We start from the raw sequence: 18,228 nt of genomic DNA on the forward strand, positions 1-18,228 counted from the left end.
TGGAGTCATAACTTTCAACACCTTGAATTTTAGGGCAGGCATCCAAACTTTAAGAAATTTAAGAACTCATCTCACTCCCTCATCTCCCACATCTGCATCATCATTTTTATTTGTGTCAGTATCTGAGTCTTCAGTAGCTTTATTTGATATCGAAAAGGAAGCATCTACATATTGTCCATTCTGTTGTAAGTAGATCACCTTCTCCTTATATTTATGATCATTGTCTTTTGTTACGAAAATTTCAAACAAAGGAACGCCTAGAGCTCTTGCAGCCAGCTGCCTTGCATTATAACTCTTGGCAACATATATCTCATGTTGAGAATAAATATGGATAGTTCTTCCATATGGATCATTTGCACCCTCTACCAAACCAGCCCACCATCCAACCTTGTGTTTAATCATTCCTTGTAAACTTAGAGTACAATGATCATATGATGGCACCAATATAAGACCTGAAGTGCATGAATAGTTCCCTGAAAGAGAATTATCCCAATTTGAAGAAGTGGAAGGTTGCTCAATGATGTGTATTGCCTGGATTTAGCCTCCTATTTCCTTTGAATCCGGATAAAATCTTCCTTTCCCATATAATTTATTCGTAACACCTTGAATCTGGTTCAGAAGCCCAAAATTGTGGAAACGACAGAGCCCACCCAATGGAAGATTTTTATTGGGTTGCGGTTAACAGGACAAACAAAACCATGAGAGGTGGAAAGAACCAGTGGTCTCTTTGATGATCTATGTTGTGATTTGGAGTGTGGCCGAGAACTAGTATACTTGGGAGATAATTGGAGATTTTCAAACCATCATAATAATAATCCTGTGTAAAATCCTGAGAGTAATTGCAACCTTAAACACCAAAACAAAAATTTCTCATATAAATAATTAAAAAAAAAAATTATATGTGATAACAGGTCTAAGGTAAGCTTTTAGGGCCGTAGGTGGAAAATTGCATGGAGAACTGTTTGAGGGCCAAGAGGCCTACTGTAGTGCATTCTCTTCAAGTTGCATGTGCACAGAGACTAGCGCAGGTGGAGAAAAGGGTGTTAACCCTTGAACAAAGTTTGGAGCTCTTTCTGTAGGAAACCGTGGGTTGTAGGGTGCCTTGTGTAGGTTTCCAAAGGGACAACAAAAGAGATTCGGTTGTGTGGATAAGGGTAACATAGATTATTTTCAATTTCTGGCAAAGCTTTTCTCATATCATTTCATCCTTGGGCATTTAAGCCCATCTTGCGAGAACCTCCGTTTAGATAATCATTATATAAAATCTTGGAAGTTTAATCCCATGCTTCTCAATTGGTTTTCAAATTTGAAATTCCCATATCATGCTTTTCAACTAATTTTGGTATTATAGATGTTTTCTCTGATATAATTTTGTACATGCATGTTCTTTGGCAGATATTTTTTGTAAATTTGATCTTGCATAGGTCACTTTGTTATAGGGCGATAAGGCTCTTGGTTCTTGGTGTTCAAGACATTACTTTAATATTTTTTTAGCCTAAATTTTCAAGTGATTCTCTGATTATAGAAATTCCAGGGTCATTCCTATTTCAAGGAAGTGATATTAGTTCTTAATATTGTTTCCATTGTCGTTTCTATTTCCTATATGATGTTACTTCCAATGTAATCACTCATTATGTAAAAGAGACCTTAAGGAGAAATCCACTATATCTAGATTGAGTGGGCCTAATGTTAAGAGGATGTGTTTCCTCCTAAGCAGCCACAGGTTCAAAACTAGAGGGGGTAGAGTATGTATGCCTTCATTGACTTAGAAGTCAAATCATTGCGGAGGCGGATCCCTTGTCCCACCAATGGAATTTTGAAGGAAACGACATTGTAAGACCGACATCATTGGAAATTAAAAAATAAATTGAACGAGCTTCCATCTAGACATTGAGAGCCTCTAAATAAAACTTGTTGTTTTAACTCAGGGACATATAAGATTAAATGTAGTTCAAAAATATCGCCTAAAGTATAGTGGAATGGAGTTTTTTTTAGAGGATAAGGAAAGGTCCTTTATAGGCATTGATGCAACATTGTTGTTAAAGTTTATGGAAATACTTATACGAATGATCCTCCACAGATTTTTTTGTCACTAATGTTATTTTTTAGAATGATTTACACAAATTGCTTCAAAATGGCATTTTAAGGGAGTAACTAGAATGAGATGATTCATGACCAGAAAATTTACCCCATAAAAGTTTGAAATTCAGCGAGTGCCTGAATCCCCTCTTGGCAACTAATTTCTAAGACAGTGGAATGTATTTGAGAGGAAAAGGGTGGGCTTTACAATAAGTCATAGTTAGTTTGAAAATAATGGGGAATTAAGAGATCATTATACCTAACAAGCCCTTGTCAGTATTGAAGCTGAGGCATAGATACATGGAAACCGACATTTATATGAGAATTTTTTTATTTGAGTAAGGGAACAACAACTATAACTTAAGGTTGTAGCAGTGGCTCGATAAAATAATCCCTTGTCTCTTGTTGTAGTGACTATGTGTTAAAGTTGCAACAATTGATGCTTAAGGTTGTAAAAGTTATGACTTGGGGATGTAGCATTTGCTACTTGGAATAAAATTTATATATATACAGGAAAACATATATATTAAGATATCATTATACTTGAAAATTCCTTTTCAATATTGAAGTTGAGGCATAGATACATAGAAACAACATTTATATAATAATTATTTTATTTTAATAAGGGAATAGCGGTTGTAACTTAGGGTTGCTACAATGGTTCCATAAATAAGTTTCTTGTATCTAGGTGCGACAATTGTGCATTAAAGTTGCAACAATTGTGGCTTAAGGTTGTAGGAGCTGCATCTTAGGGATGCACATCTACGACTTAGAATAAAATAGTATATATATATATATATATATATATAGAGAGAGAGAGAGAGAGAGAGAGAGAGAGAGAGAGAGAGAGAGAGAGAGATCATTATACCTGACAAGTCCTTGTGAATATTTCCATGGAAACAACCTTTATATGGGAATTCTTTTATTTGAGTCCAAAAATAAGAGTTCCATAAAACAATGGTTGGCAATTAGTTTCAGTGATATAAAAACATATTCTTAATTGATATTCATTTGAAACAATAAAATAATAAAAACAGTTCATGTGAGAGGAACAACTCAATTACTTTAGACAATATTAAAAAAAAAACTCACATGAAAATAAAGGGGGTAAATTTAAATGGTTAAATTTTTAAAAGTTTTCTATGTTGTTTTTAATTTTAAATATATTACATTTATCTTTAGATTCAAAAATACAACTTCAATTACAAAAATTGCTAAGTTGGTGAACTATTATAGATTTAAATTTGACTAAAAATAAAACATTTGAATTCATCTTAAACAAAATCGCTATAATAACTAAAATAAAACCATAAAATGGCTCCTATAGATAATTCCACAACTTCTTAATTAGGGAAAATATGTAAAACCTCTACACAATATGTTTCCACTTCTTCAAAATATGGTAGAAACTAAAAAGGTTGAAAAAAATATGATTTTTTTCAAATTTTGAGTATAAGAACAGGAAAAATATATCCATTTATTTAAGATTGCATGAACTCTTTAAATACAAAGAAATAAACAAAGTTTTAAAATTATCTCCATTTGTTTGAACCACTGTCTATATTTTCACTTTATTTAAAAGTAAAACCTTCTTTATCCTCATGAATTCTTCTTTTCATGGTTTGTCACCATGATTATGAAATTGATATGTGTCACTTTTGACAGAAGAGGAATGTAATCTCATGGGTTTGCACCTTCAATGAAAAATGGTATCTGAGTTATATGTTGCTTGTATAGTCTTCCTAGGAATAAGCATATCCTTTGTTGCCAAAGAATATCATGGGAAAAACCCTGGGTTAGAAATACCATGAGAAAAACCATGCGTTGTTAAAATAGAGCCTCATAATGTTTAATTATTTATTTATTTACTTTATTTTCTTTTTAATTGAATTTGGTTTTTATGTAATTTGACCAAGTCAAAATACTTACAAGACAGTACATTACAACATTTCTTCTATACTCAGCTCGAGAGTGCCTCTCAGAACAACTAAAATTTGTAAAACCATCCTAGATGCATCCTAACTTCGGATCTACCAAGCACCCAAAGGGATCAAATCTCTTGAGATACAAATATTGTTTATAGTGAAAAGAGATTTGATCCCTTTAGCTTGTTAGATTTGGAGATAACATGGGGCTAAGTTTGGTTTAATTGGTTATTCCACGTGAATACTTTTAAGTTAAAATGGTTAAGTTACTTACATTAATATTTTTGTTTAACTTTATTTTATGTAATTTTATTGAGTCCAAATGTTTACAGGACATGACATTACATCTCTTCCACCCAAAAATGTACATTTTATATTTTCAAATTCCCTTAGAAATTCAAATTTTAACACAATATAATTACTAGCAAAATTTGATTTTACAGCACCATCATTATTTAAATCTGTTGTCCCTTAAATCAAATTTAATCAATCAAATTTAATCCCCTTATTAGTCCCTTCCTTCAACATGACTATAACGATCGGTAGATCATTTATGCCTTCAACATGACTATAATGATCGGGTGATCATTTATGCACAATTAAATGAGTCGTTGACTGTTTGTTTTCTAGATTTATCATTGTTTAACCAAAGTTTTATAGTGTCGATCTTTATTCATCCAAATTTTAACGAAACGTTCTTGTTGAAGGAAATCAACCTCTTATTGCAGGCTTCGTTCATCACAATGTGAAATATTCTGACTAAGTTATATTTATCCAAAGTTCAAGAATGTTGTACATTGTGACAACTTATTTATATCCAAAGGTTTTGTATGTAGTGACAACTTATTTCTATCCAAAGTTTTTTTTAGCACTAATGCTATATGCCATCGATTTCACATGTTATTTTACGACAATCCTACTCCTCCGCGTGTAGTACCTATTGTTGGACATGCTACTTATTTATAGTTCTCTGGTTGTAGCTATTTTTCTATTTTTTGTGTATTATTGAGAGTGCCTTACTGAGATGGGCTAACCTACCTATTGGTAAAGAGGACGGAAGCAAACAAAAGCAGGTACAGGAGACAAAAACAAGGAACACTATTGCTGAGGTTCATGAACATTCGCTCAGTTCTAGGTGCGTTTCAAAAAACCAAATACAATTTCGCCCGCTTGCTTTCTGCATTTTAGCAGTTCTTTTCTGCAAGTTCAATACACTGAGGTAGTGGTTAATACTTATTATGAGGTAGTATATTACAAAGTCTTTTTATTTGTTACAATGATTTTCTATTTTTCTAAAACTTGAGCAATAAATGATCTTGGATTTGAGTCTTTTGAGAGAAGTCTCCAAGGTGGTTATTGTTGTATTTGGGTTGGTGAGAACGAAGCATCAGTACTATCTTTATGTGATTATATCATCGGGTTCCTTGCTTGGCAGATTGGGTGACCTGGTTTTCTCACTAAGCTTGCTAGCTAGAGGTAGGTCTATTGTGTCGGGGCATTACCAAGAAGCTACGTGGAAGAAATATAACTCTCCTTCCTATACATTACTTGCAGAAGACCTGTGCTCAAAGGAAGGAATCTAAAAGAGGGAACATTTTTTCCTTCATTAACATGACACAGAATTGTTTGATACTTCCATAACTCTCCTCAGAAAAATTCAGGAGCTTCACCGAGACTGGAAATGGCGTTGTAGTTACAACAGATTGTGCAGGTTGACGTCCAGTGTGGTAACAAGTAAAATAGGGCAGAGCAGGGTGGAAACATATTATTGCTCTGTAGAAATCATGGAATAGGGAAAGAAAAGCTATGAAACTATTCCTCGAAGGGCAACATGGTCGCATCCCACTATATTTTCACACATAAATCTAATAAAATCACGCAGCCTTGTGTTGGAATCCAATATATAGAAATTCAAGGTGTAAATACCTCTGCAGGGCTCTCGTTGTAGAGATATGAATTAACATGGTCAATAACCAGTGAATCAGTTGTGGGTAGCTCTGAATCTACTCTCATATCTAGTACTATGACTCCATTTTCCATGAGCCTAGGGAAAGTCTACACATACCAAAAAAATTCATACTGTAATCAAGTGATCTGCATAATAATTGCATCAATCCTTTTTAGTAAATACAAGTATTAGGTTTAAAAGAAATAAAAGTCTCCATCATACCTTCGGATGGGAAGAGCTAAGAAAGCTTTGGTTATTTCGAGAAGTAAATGCAGCTATGAATATTTCCTTAGAGATCTTGGTTGGATACATCTCCATCACATATGATAATGGACATTCGACCAAGATATGACCTACAAGAGTACCTGCTACACATTTTATCCAAAGACTTTAGTGCCCCTCAAAGGCCATGAAAAAAGAAAGAACAACAGCACTAGAACAACACATGATGAAAATCAGTACTTTTCAAAGACCAGTTTTCGTATAATAGAAGGTTTCAAGTATTCTTTCAATTCAATGAACCAGGTCCATGGATTTCGTGTCAAAGGTTTTCGATCCAAAACCTTAGTTAAGTACCAACCGTTTTATCCATGAAATTACCAACCCTTTTAGAGCTGTAATTATCTAAAACTTATGTTCACATTTAGGTTTAGGGCTAGTGACCCAGGCCTCAAAGCCCGACACCTTGCTTTTTAACTTCCCATGGTGTAAGAAAGACAAATCCCCACAGCGAAAAATACTCATTAACATCAATTGTTCCTCTTGGGGAGAGAAAAGCATGGAACTGAAGGAACAAAATGGGGTACTCGCTTAGCGATTCGCTCTGCCCCCTATCAGGGAAGCTAGGGCTGCATCTATATTTGCCTTTGTTGGTGGGGCATGCACAATCAAATGCAAGAGCATAATATCTAGTATAGCCAGTTGCTACAGTGATCAAGTGAAAGTAACTCACTACTCTGTTGAGAACGTAATTTCAACTGCGCCCAAAACAGCTCTAGAAAACCGCTACCCTATCGGACCGCTTTTGGTTTGCAGGTGGTTTTCGTACAAACTCATCCGATGCAATCAGTTTTGGACGCGTGTACTCTGTACATTTTCCCGTGCAGCTCTCCATCGGGGCATAACGTTTAGCAGATAAAGGCCTTCCGATATTCACCTCGACCGTTCGATTTTTTGAGGGCAAATCACCGGTTGACGGACAGCTCAGACCTTCAACAAATAAATTTTGACGTTCCGTAAAAGTTTTTGGGTTGACCGCCGTTTATTTCAGTCAAGTAATTAAAGTTATTTACTCCAGTTCGTAGGATATTGATAAAACTTTTAATTTTAATGTTTTTCTTATTCCTTCGGAGGTATGGGCATAGTAAAACATATTTACGTGTGGTGTTTTTCAATGTATTTGCATATGCATCGTATGATATTTTTTTTGTTCAGTTGACTTTTGTGAAAAAGGTGGAAACGCACACCGAGTCCATTGTTGTTGGAATGCATTGCAGTGCATAACAAACATATATATTTTTTTGAGTGGGTTGACCAGTATGTGATTGAAGCAGTATACGCACAGCAGTGCGAAACCAGAGCATATCGCATATAGTATGAAATGAAGTTGTAGAACGCACAACAGTGCGTGGGTGTAATGTGTTAAGTGCTGAAAGTTTTTTGTAATATGCAAAGTGCATAATGTGATTTTTATTGTTACAGCAGTATATGTAAAAGGTTTTTACAACAGTAAATGTAAACAAAATTTACACAGTTGTGTAAATTTTTTTAAGGAGACAGAGTGATTTTGTTGAAATGTTTTTTTGGTGAATCCCTCTGAGAGAAAGAGGATGAATTTTGTATCAGGAATTTTGTTTTAATGAATACAAAGATTTTGTGGGTGTATGTAATACTCTGTTCTCAGAAATGTTTTAAGCTTCCCTGTGTTAAAGATCCTGGAGAAAAACAGAGCATTGTCTCTGTGTTCAGTTTATTTTGTTTTTGGGATTTTACCAGAAAAATCCTCAACAGTGGTATCAGAGCAGATCCAGGCTCTTTGAAAGTGTTAAAGAAGCTGAAGGAAGGAGTTTTTTTGCTGCAAAAGCTTCTCCAGCAGAGTGAAGACACAGTCAAGAAAGAATCCAGGTATTCCTCAGTTTTTTTTGTGTAGCTGCTGAAGAAACAATCAGTATTTCAAATACACAGTCAAATATTTGAAGCATAGTTTAGAGTGCAAGGAATGGCCAGCACCAGCACTAGCATGGGTATGTTTAATACTCAGCTCCCACAGTTTAATGGGAAAAAATATGACTATTGGGCAATAACCATGAGAGCGTTGTTTGCCTCACAATATTTATGGGAATTAGTTGAAGATGGTTTTGAAGAACCAGCAGATGAAAATGAGTTTAATAAGTTAACTCAGGCAGGGAAAGATCTATTGAAGAGTAATAGGAAGAAGGATTCAAAAGCCCTTGTATTTTTGTATCAAGCAGTGGACTAGAGTGTGTTTCCAAGGATAGCAGCAGCTAAGATATCCAAAGAAGCATGGCAAACTCTCAAGATAGCCTATCAAGGCATGGAGAAAGTGAAGACATCAAAACTACAATTGTTGAGGAGAGATTTTGAGAATCTGAGCATGAAGGAGTCAGACAATATTGACTCATTCTTCACACATGTAATTGGTCTGGTCACACGGATAAGGACTCATGGAGAGACTCTTGAAGAAAGGAGGATTGTGGAGAAAATATTGAGAGTCCTACCCTCAAGGTTCCATGTGATTGTCACCACCATAGAAGAGACAAAGGATCTCTCAAACTTTTCAGTTGATGAACTTCATGCATCACTGATAACACATGAGCAGAGGTTGAGTAGAAATGAAAACTCATCTCTAGAGCAAGCCTTCAAGACCCAAATGTCCTTTGGAAGAGGAAGAGGTCAAGGCAGAGGAAACAAGAGAGGAAGAGGCAGAAGCCAAAATAGAGGTGGAAGGAATAGTCCAGCAAATGCTCAAGGAAGAGGCAGCAATCCAAATCAAAACCAAGGCCAAGGCAGCATCCAACAAAGTGGACAACATCATGCTCAAGGACAAAGGTATGAAAAATCCAATGTCCAATGTTATAATTGTAAAAAATATGGAAATTATGCCAATGAATGTAAGAAGAAGCAACATGATATGAATAATAGATCTAGTGCAAATATCACTAGAGAAAATATCAGCCAAGATAATGTCCTTTTAGCTTGTAACATGGCTAAAACAAACAGTGAAGATATATGGTTTCTAGATTCCAGTTGTACCAACCATATGACAGGAAACATAGCCCTGTTTTCTGCTTTAGATCAGAATGTGAAGTCACAAGGCACACTTGGGACTGATAGTAAAATTTCTGTTATGGGTAAAGGAGAAGTAAAAATATTTACAAAGAAAGGTGAAAATAAAACCATAGCAGATGTCTATTATGTTCCTGGAATGAAGTGTAACCTCTTAAGTATTGGACAACTTGTTCAAAAGGGTTACAATGTCTTCTTTGTGAATGATGTATGCACCATCATGGATAGAGCACCTATCAAACGATGTATTGCTGAAGTGAAGATGATGAGGAACAAGATGTTCCCTCTCAGAATAAGGGCAGATTTGAAAAACAAAGAAGTAATTGCAGCAATTACCCAAGAGGCTTTCCAAAGCGTACCAAAGGATGAAAATTGGTTGTGGCACTTGAAATTTGGACATCTCAACTTTGGAGGTCTTAATTTGTTGAGTAGAAAAGGAATGGTAAGAGGATTACCATTGATAGACAAGCTGGACAACATTTGTGAAGGTTGTATCTTGGGGAAACAACATAGAGAAAGTTTTCCATCAGGGAAAAGCATAAGGGCAAAGGCACCCTTAGAAATTATCCACTCATATTTATGTGGACCGATGCAAACCCCATCATTAGCAGGCAACCAATATTTTCTAACATTCATTGATGATTTTACCAAAAAGACTTGGGCTTATTTTCTAAAGAACAAAAGTGAAGTGTTTGAAAAATTTCGAAATTTCAAAACACTTGTGGAAAACCAAAGCGGGCTGCATATCAAAGTTCTGAGAACTGACAGAGGAGGTGAGTATATCTCCAAAGAATTCCTACATTTTTGTAGAGAAAATGGAATTCACAAACAGTTTACAACAAGGTACACTCCGCAGCAAAATGGAGTTGCTGAAAGGAAGAACAGGACAATCATGGACATGGCGAGGAGCATGTTGAAGGCAAAGCATTTGCCAAATGATTATTGGGCTGAAGCTGTACACTGTGCAGTATACATTTTGAATAGGTGTCCTACAAAAGCAGTGATGAACAAAGTATCGGAAGAAGCATGGAGTGGGAGAAAGCAAGGTGACACCCACATGAAAATTTTTGGTTGTGTGGCTTATGCACACATTCCAGACCAGCTAAGGAGGAAGTTGGACGACAAAGGGGAGAAATGTATTTTCATTGGATACAGTGAGGAATCCAAAGCTTACAGGTTGTATATCCCATCTACCAAGAAGTTTTTTGTGAGCAGAGATGTTCAATTCATTGAGGAGGAAGCTTGGGATGGAAGCATAAAGAAAACAGTGAATGTTAAAAACTTTTTGTCTCATGATGACGATGATGAGGATATGGCTGAAATACATCCCCAAACAGCAGCGCCAACATAAGGACAACAAGGAACACCCTTGAGGAGAAATGAGAGTGCTTCTCCAAGCACACCACAAGGAGGAAATTCAAGTGCATCTTCAAGCACTTGCACACCAAATGAAAGAGGTAATAAATTTAGAAATTTAAGTGATATTTATGATGAAGGAATGAATTCCTTGTTTGCTTTGTATTGTCATGTTGATGACCCTATTCATTTCGAAGATGCAATTAAAGATAAGAAATGGATAGAAGCTATGGATGAGGAGATGAATGCCATAGAGAGAAACAAGACATGGGATTTGGTTGAGCTACCAAAAGGTAAAGAAGTCATTGGAGTTAAATGGGTCTACAAGACCAAGAGTAATGTTGAAGGCAAAATAGAAAGACACAAGGCAAGGCTGGTTGTCAAAGGATACAAGCAGCAATATGGGAGATATTATAAGGATACTTTCGCACCGCTTGCAAGAATGGAAACCGTGAGAGCAGTGTTTTCCATAGCAGCACAAAACAAGTGGAAAATTTACCAAATGGACGTGAAGTCAGCATTCCTAAATGGAGTGTTAATGGAAGAGGTTTACATTGAACAACCTCTAGGCTATGAAAAGAAAGGTCAAGAGCACAAAGTGTACAGATTGAAGAAAGCTCTTTATGGGCTGAAGCAAGCACCAAGAGCATGGTACAGTAGGATAGATTCCTATCTACTGGAAAAAGAATTTGAGAAGTGTGAGGGAGAACCCACCGTCTACATCAAAGAAAATGATGGTAAAATTTTAATTGTTGTGTTATATGTTGATGATGTTATTTTCACAGGTAATGATGATCATCTCATTGAAAACTTCAAAACAGTCATGAAAGAGGAATTTGAAATGACTGACATGGGTTTGTTGAGATACTTCTTAGGAATAGAAGTAGATCAAAATGAAAATGGAATTTTTATTTCGCAAGAAAAATATGTAAATGAAGTGTTGGATAGATTTAATATGCAGGATAGTAAGGCAGCAACCACTCCAACAGTAATGGGATTAAAACTCAGCAAAGAGGACAGCAGCAAGGATTTTGATCCTAGCGTGTACAAAAGCATAGTTGGCAGCCTCATGTATTTAACTGCAACTAGGCCAGACATAATGTTTGCTGTTAGTTTAATTTCCAGATTCATGGAGAGGCCAAAGGAAGCACATTGGCAGGCAGCAAAAAGAATTATGAGGTATGTTAAAGGTACTAAAAGGTTTGGCATTATATATACTGTCTCAGAATGTTCAGACTTAGTTGGATACACTGATAGTGATTGGGCTAGAAGTGTAGATGATCGGAAAAGCACATCCGGTTATGTTTTTCACACGGGTTCAAGAGCCATTTCATGGGATTCTAAGAAACAACCTATTGTAGCATTGTCTATAGCAGAGGCTAAATATGTGGCAGCTACAGCAGCAGCATGTCAAGAAGTTTGGATGAGGAAAATGTTAAGGAGCTTAGGCCAGGAGCAGGCAAAAGCAACAATGTTTTTTTGTGACAATAGCTCAGCTATTGCATTGTCAAAGAATTCATTGTTTCATAAGAGAACGAAACACATTGACACAAGGTTTCATTACATCAGGGAATTGGTAAGCAATGGAGAAATTGTCTTACAACATTGCAGGACTCAGGAACAGGTTGCAGACATTTTGACAAAGCCATTGGATCAGAAAAGCTTTGAATTTTTGAGAAAATGTTTGGGTATGACTGATAACCTAGCAGTTGAAATTAAAGGGGAGCGTTGAGAACGTAATTTCAACTGCGCCCAAAACAACTCCAGAAAACCACTACCCTATCAGACCGCTTTTGGTTTGCAGGTGGTTTTCATACAAACTCATCCGATGCAATCAATTTTGGACGCGTGTATTCTGTACGTTTTCCCGTGCAGTTCTCCATCGAGACATAACATTCAGCGGATAAAGGCCTTCCAATATTCACCTCGATCATTCGATTTTTTGAGGGCAGATCAACGGTTGACAGACATCTCAGACCTGCAGCAAATAAATTTTGACGTGCCGTAAAAGTTTTTGGGTTGACCGTCATTTATTTCAGTCAAGTAATTAAAGTTATTTACTCCGGTTTGTAGGATATTGGTAAAACTTTTAATTTTAATGGTTTTTTATTCCTTCGGAGGTATGGGCATAGTAAAACATATTTATGTGTGGTGTTTTTCGATGTATTTGCATATGCATCGTATGATAATTTTTTTGTTCAGTTGACTTTTGTGAAAAAGGTGGAAACGCACACTGAGTCCATTGTTGTTGGAATGCACTGCAGTGCATAAGAAACCTATATTTTTTTGAGTGGGGTGACCAGTATGTGATTGAAGCAGTATATGCATAGCAATGCGAAACCAGATCATATCGCATATAGTATGAAATGAAATGTAAACAAAATTTACACACAGCTGTGTAAATTTTTTTAAGGAGACAGAGTGATTTTTTGAAATGTTTTTTTGGCGAATCCCTCTGAGAGAAAGAGGATGAATTTTGTATCAGGAATTTTGTTTTAATGAATACTAAGATTTTGTGGGTGTATGTAATACTCTGTTTTAAAAAATGTTTTAAGTTTCCCTGTGTTAAAGATCCTGGAGAAAAACAGAGCATTGTCTCTGTGTTCAGTTTATTTTGTTTTTGGGATTTTACCAGAAAAATCCCCAACATACTCCTCAGTTGCATGCACTCTAGCCTATATTTCATAGGGGTTCGATTCATTATGTTAGAATAATCCCAGATCCTATCAAACTTGTTGTATAACCTACTTGCTATAGAAAGAATATGCTACGCGAAAAATAAGAGAGCCCAAGTTTGATAAACATATTCCAAGTTGAAGAGGCAGGCCTAGTAGCATAGTACCTCACAATCGTTTATGTAGTCTGTACTCGTTGTGATAGCAATCATCGTTTATGTCATAGTGTGAAAGTAGTCATCGTTTATGCCACCGCAACGTTACTATACACCTTCCTCTATGAAGGTTTGACAACCCCAACGTATACTAATGTGTAATTGTTCTTGCTAAGCATAAAATGTTCCTTAATTAAAGTTACATCACCATGGATTACACAGTTGGAGTTGGCTGACAAAATATACAAGGACATATTTGGCTTGACGATTTCAGATTGCACACTTGGAGCTGTTCAGGATAACATCCAATGACATATTTCACGTGTCGATTTCCTTGGTTGTCGTGGGCATGCAAAGTGTAATCCATGCACGAAGGTGGGTTCTGTTTCTTTTTATGGGCATGCACATGTAATGTGGTGGCTTTCATATTGACACATTCGAGGCTATAATTTCACTTTATAATATTTTAACCTGTGATAGAGGTGCAACTGATGTAATAAATGGCATGTTTGATTCCATTTCAATTCTTAGGAAGGAACGTTGGCCCTATCAAATGGCTAGGCAAGGACGCTGGCACGATCAAATGGTTAGCAAGGAAGCAGAACTGGGCGTGCCCCATTTATCTTATTTATTATACACTATCTCTCATTGCACTCCATTAGTCGAGGAGTCATGGTTTATATAGTCAAAACCTAATGAGAATGACATTTTTTCACCCCAACATTATGTTTATTTTGATAGGTTAATTAAAATTTGATTCAAGATAAATGTAAACTCTCTTTTGTTTCCCTTTCGATATATAACATGTTACAACTACCTTATTGTACACCAGAGAAAGGACATATCTACTGGAAAGAACACACAATTATGGTAAGTTCATAAATATTTTTATACAACTAATAATTCCTATCAAAGTTTTAGTGCTCGTTGAAATGCCTTCTATATCTATCCACACAAACATTAAATAGTACTTTATTATTATTATATTAAACATAAATTAGAATAATAATTATGCATACTTCCAAATAAACCACCATAGATTCATTTTTACTCTCGATGTACCAAGCCCCACGAGGGATCAAATCTTATCTTTTTTCACTTTATGCTAGTTGGCATATTAAGATATTTGATCCCTCTCCAGGCTTAGTAGATCTAGATTAAAGATGGATCTATGATGGTTTAATTTCCCCCTTTATATAGTCTACATTCCATGTGAATACTATGGGTCAATACCATTGGTTCTCTATACCATGTGTCATCTTTATTTTTATTAATATTAATATTAATATTAGGGTTAAGAACGTTTTTTTGCATAGTATTAATAATAATTTGGTGCATGGTATCTGGCCCATATGCTTCACCTAAATAAAACCTTTTTTTTAGTATATAAAGTGAGGTCTACCCCATACTGGGTAAGTGAGATCTACCTCATACTGAATATCTACCAATTCACTATATACAAAATAATTATAACAAATATACAATAATCACAGTAACAATTTACTACATACAAGGTAATTACAACAAAAAAAATTCACCTCATGCAAATTAATTACAACCGGAGAGTCACCGCATTCACAGTGCAAAGGGTATACTATGTAACATAATTATGTATACTCCTAACATATTTCTATCAATGTACTAAAAATGTTACATTACTTATCACTCTCACATCCCATCGCCTATGTAAAATTGACTACATTTTTTCGTTTATTAAGCCAAAATAACGAGAAATTTTGTGTCATAAAAATTCCCATCCCATAGTATAATACTAAAATTTTCAAAAACATATACTAAACATAGTGTTTGTATTAGACCAGAGCATAAATAACACAATGGATTTATACTCAAAGACTTAGACAGTAATAGTGAGAATGAAATAGACAAATGGAGAAACAACAATATTACTTAATCAAAAACAACCGAATAGATAAAACAATTACTGGAGAACAGAAATCACTTTGCATTTCATAATAGGATTGGGCCTTGGCTTGCTTTCCTTGGCCAGAGAAATTACAAATTTATAGAGGCAGAAGAGGGATCTAAAATCCTATGTGTGATTCAGATGGAGATATGGAATGATCTAGAAACCACTGGCAGTGTAAGAGGATCTAGAATCCTGCATGTGATTCTAGAAACTAATAGTGGTGTAGAAAGATCTAGAATCCTCCAGATCTAAAAAGATCTGATCTAGAATCCTCCGTGAATTTGACTTCACACTTAACAGTTTGCAGCGAATCTAAACCTAATGACATGCTATCAAATTCATGTTCAAACGAACCAAACCAAATTGCAGAAAACAAAGTACTCTGTCATTGCAGAGTGATTTAACGATTAATTTTCAGAATGGTTTAACGATTAATTTTCATTCGGAATGTTGAAAAGCTCACGCATCTGTTCAGCGGTTTTCCCTTTCAACATATCGGCAATAGTTTGACACATCAAGTCCAAAAGATTTGTGACCACCAGGTAGTGGGCAGCCTTTGTAACTTCAAACAGTATGGCACGATCTTCTACAAGAGCTTTCACGAACTCCTCATCCCACGTTTTGACGGCATCAAGAACATGGTATCTGCAATATTGAATAACGCGACGCAGAATATTGGCTGAAACGAGAGGCAGAGGAATGGTAATGTTGGTGCCCAAGTCCCCCATCATTCTCTTTATGATGCCTGAAGTCGATGCCACCTCTGTTTCCACCTCAAATATTTTGCCATCGCAGCTCTGCAATTTCACAATATCAGTGTTATTATTATTGCATACTTCCTCGGCCATCGGCGTGGTTGATTGATCCATGATCTGAGCAAGTGGACAGATAGGCACGATGAAGTGAAAAAGATTGGATGATAGTAGCAAGATTTTGTTACAATATTTATATAGAGAGAGGAATTCATATGAATGGAAAAAGTAACGATCACGGCTGGTACTCTTCCATATTTGCGGCCGACACAGGTGGCTGCCATGTAACAGCGGTTATTTAGGACCCTTAGGTTACTATGAGATCACCGCAGCTAATTTTTGGTTGCTGCGGTGGTTTTTTCCCATAGTTCCGAGGGAGGGTAATCTTCTTAACCGGATTCAAATTGGTCCTATGATTTTGACTCCTTGACATATGGGTAAAAGGTGCATATTCTCTTAGTGGGTCATCTTCTCAACCCGATTCAAATTGGTACTATGATTTTGACTCCTTGACATATGGGTAAAAAGTGCATATTATCTTAGTGGGAACTTTTCTTGGGTCATTGAATAAGGAAATCGTAAATTTGACTGGGTGAAAGAGTCAAAGCTATTAAGTTCAAGGTGATGGTTTTGGTGCCTTATGATATTAGAGTGCATGAATTATATGTGATAAAGTCTTTTAAAAGGTTTAAAATTCTTGAGGATTCTCCATTGTAATGTGTTGCAGAGTACTTTAGACTCATGGTTTATGCATATAGTTTTGGTGGAGAGTGGTATTAGAGTCCATGGATTACATGTCATGGAGTCTATTAAAAGAGTTAGGAATTTCCCATTGTAATTTGTGGTAGAGGGCACATGATTGCATTTAAGCCATATAATAATAATAATAGTAGCTAGTTTCTCTCAGTTTGGGTTTTCCAGGGGTTGCTTCATGCCAAAGCATGCTTTCATTTAAGTCATAGGGATCTCGAGTTGAAACATTTTTTATGGGTTATTGTTGCTATAATAATTTTCTCTCACATTATCTTTAATAATAATAATAATAAATCTATAAGCTCGTTTTTTTGAGTTTACCTTTCCAAGGTTGAAATCTGTTTAATGTGTTATTGTTGTTATAATTATCTTCTCTCACATTATCTTTATTTCTAACACTTGAGTGATACCTATTCACATATCATAATAGCCTGATCGATGTTGCTTTTGAAATCCTTGCTAGATTGAACAAAACCTTAGTCAACACTCAAGACACCCAAGTCTTGTGATTGACGTTTCCTTTGGAATCATTACTATATTTAGTTTTAATTGATTCATATAATATTTATTTAATTTTGTAAGAGGTTAAATATTCTACAATTTCCATTTATTCTAGATGATTGTTTTTAATGTAAATTTGATTTCTTTGAATTCCACAAATTATGTTAAATGAGAAACTTCCTCCTTATTACTCTCTTCTCCATCAACCTAAGTGATGTTTCAAGATTTATATCGGTGGGAGGATATAGGGAAGTTGTTTTGTTGAGATCCCATGGGAAATGATCATGTTACCAAACCTATAGCCAATATAAGCATCTATAGTGGCCAAGCATGGCCTTACCAAGATTAAAGGATATCCTACCATAGAAGACTTGGATTGAAGGACCATGAAGTCGGTGGGATATCCCCATGAATATACTACGATCACTACATCTTCCAAGATTACTTCTAGTTTGATAGTTGATCTATCAACAAGTTATAGCACTATGGGGGTCTTCCTAAGATCAAAAAGTCCTAGAGATTCCATGGTTTCATGAATCATAACATTGATGGAATCCCTAAGGTCAATCGATGTGATTGTGATGAGAGTATGGTTGATCTACACATTAACTACTAGGCTCCTAGGGTTTGAGTATTTTGTCATGAGAACTCCCCCATCATAAGGTATGATAGCTTTCCCATAACGTGAACAGTTTGAGGATCCTTTCCTTTTCTATTGGGCTTCCTTAGAAACAACTCCCTTACCAATTTCGACTAAGTAGGGATATCATTGATTTCTTGGAATAATGATATGCCAACACACATATTTGTAAGCTCACCTTGAAGATCAAATTCATGATGACTAATTTGTT

General features: G+C 35.7%; 1 pseudogene; it reads right to left on the reverse strand.

Moving 5' to 3' along the window:
- Positions 1–15,802: 15,802 nt before the first annotated feature.
- Positions 15,803–16,219, reverse strand: LOC149252004 (uncharacterized; annotated as a pseudogene).
- Positions 16,220–18,228: the final 2,009 nt, after the last annotated feature.

This window comes from Pinus tabuliformis, chromosome 7, assembly GCF_031772625.1.
Source record: "Pinus tabuliformis cultivar Carrire ecotype Pingquan chromosome 7, CPIR1, whole genome shotgun sequence".
NCBI classification, from domain to species: Eukaryota; Viridiplantae; Streptophyta; class Pinopsida; order Pinales; family Pinaceae; genus Pinus; species Pinus tabuliformis.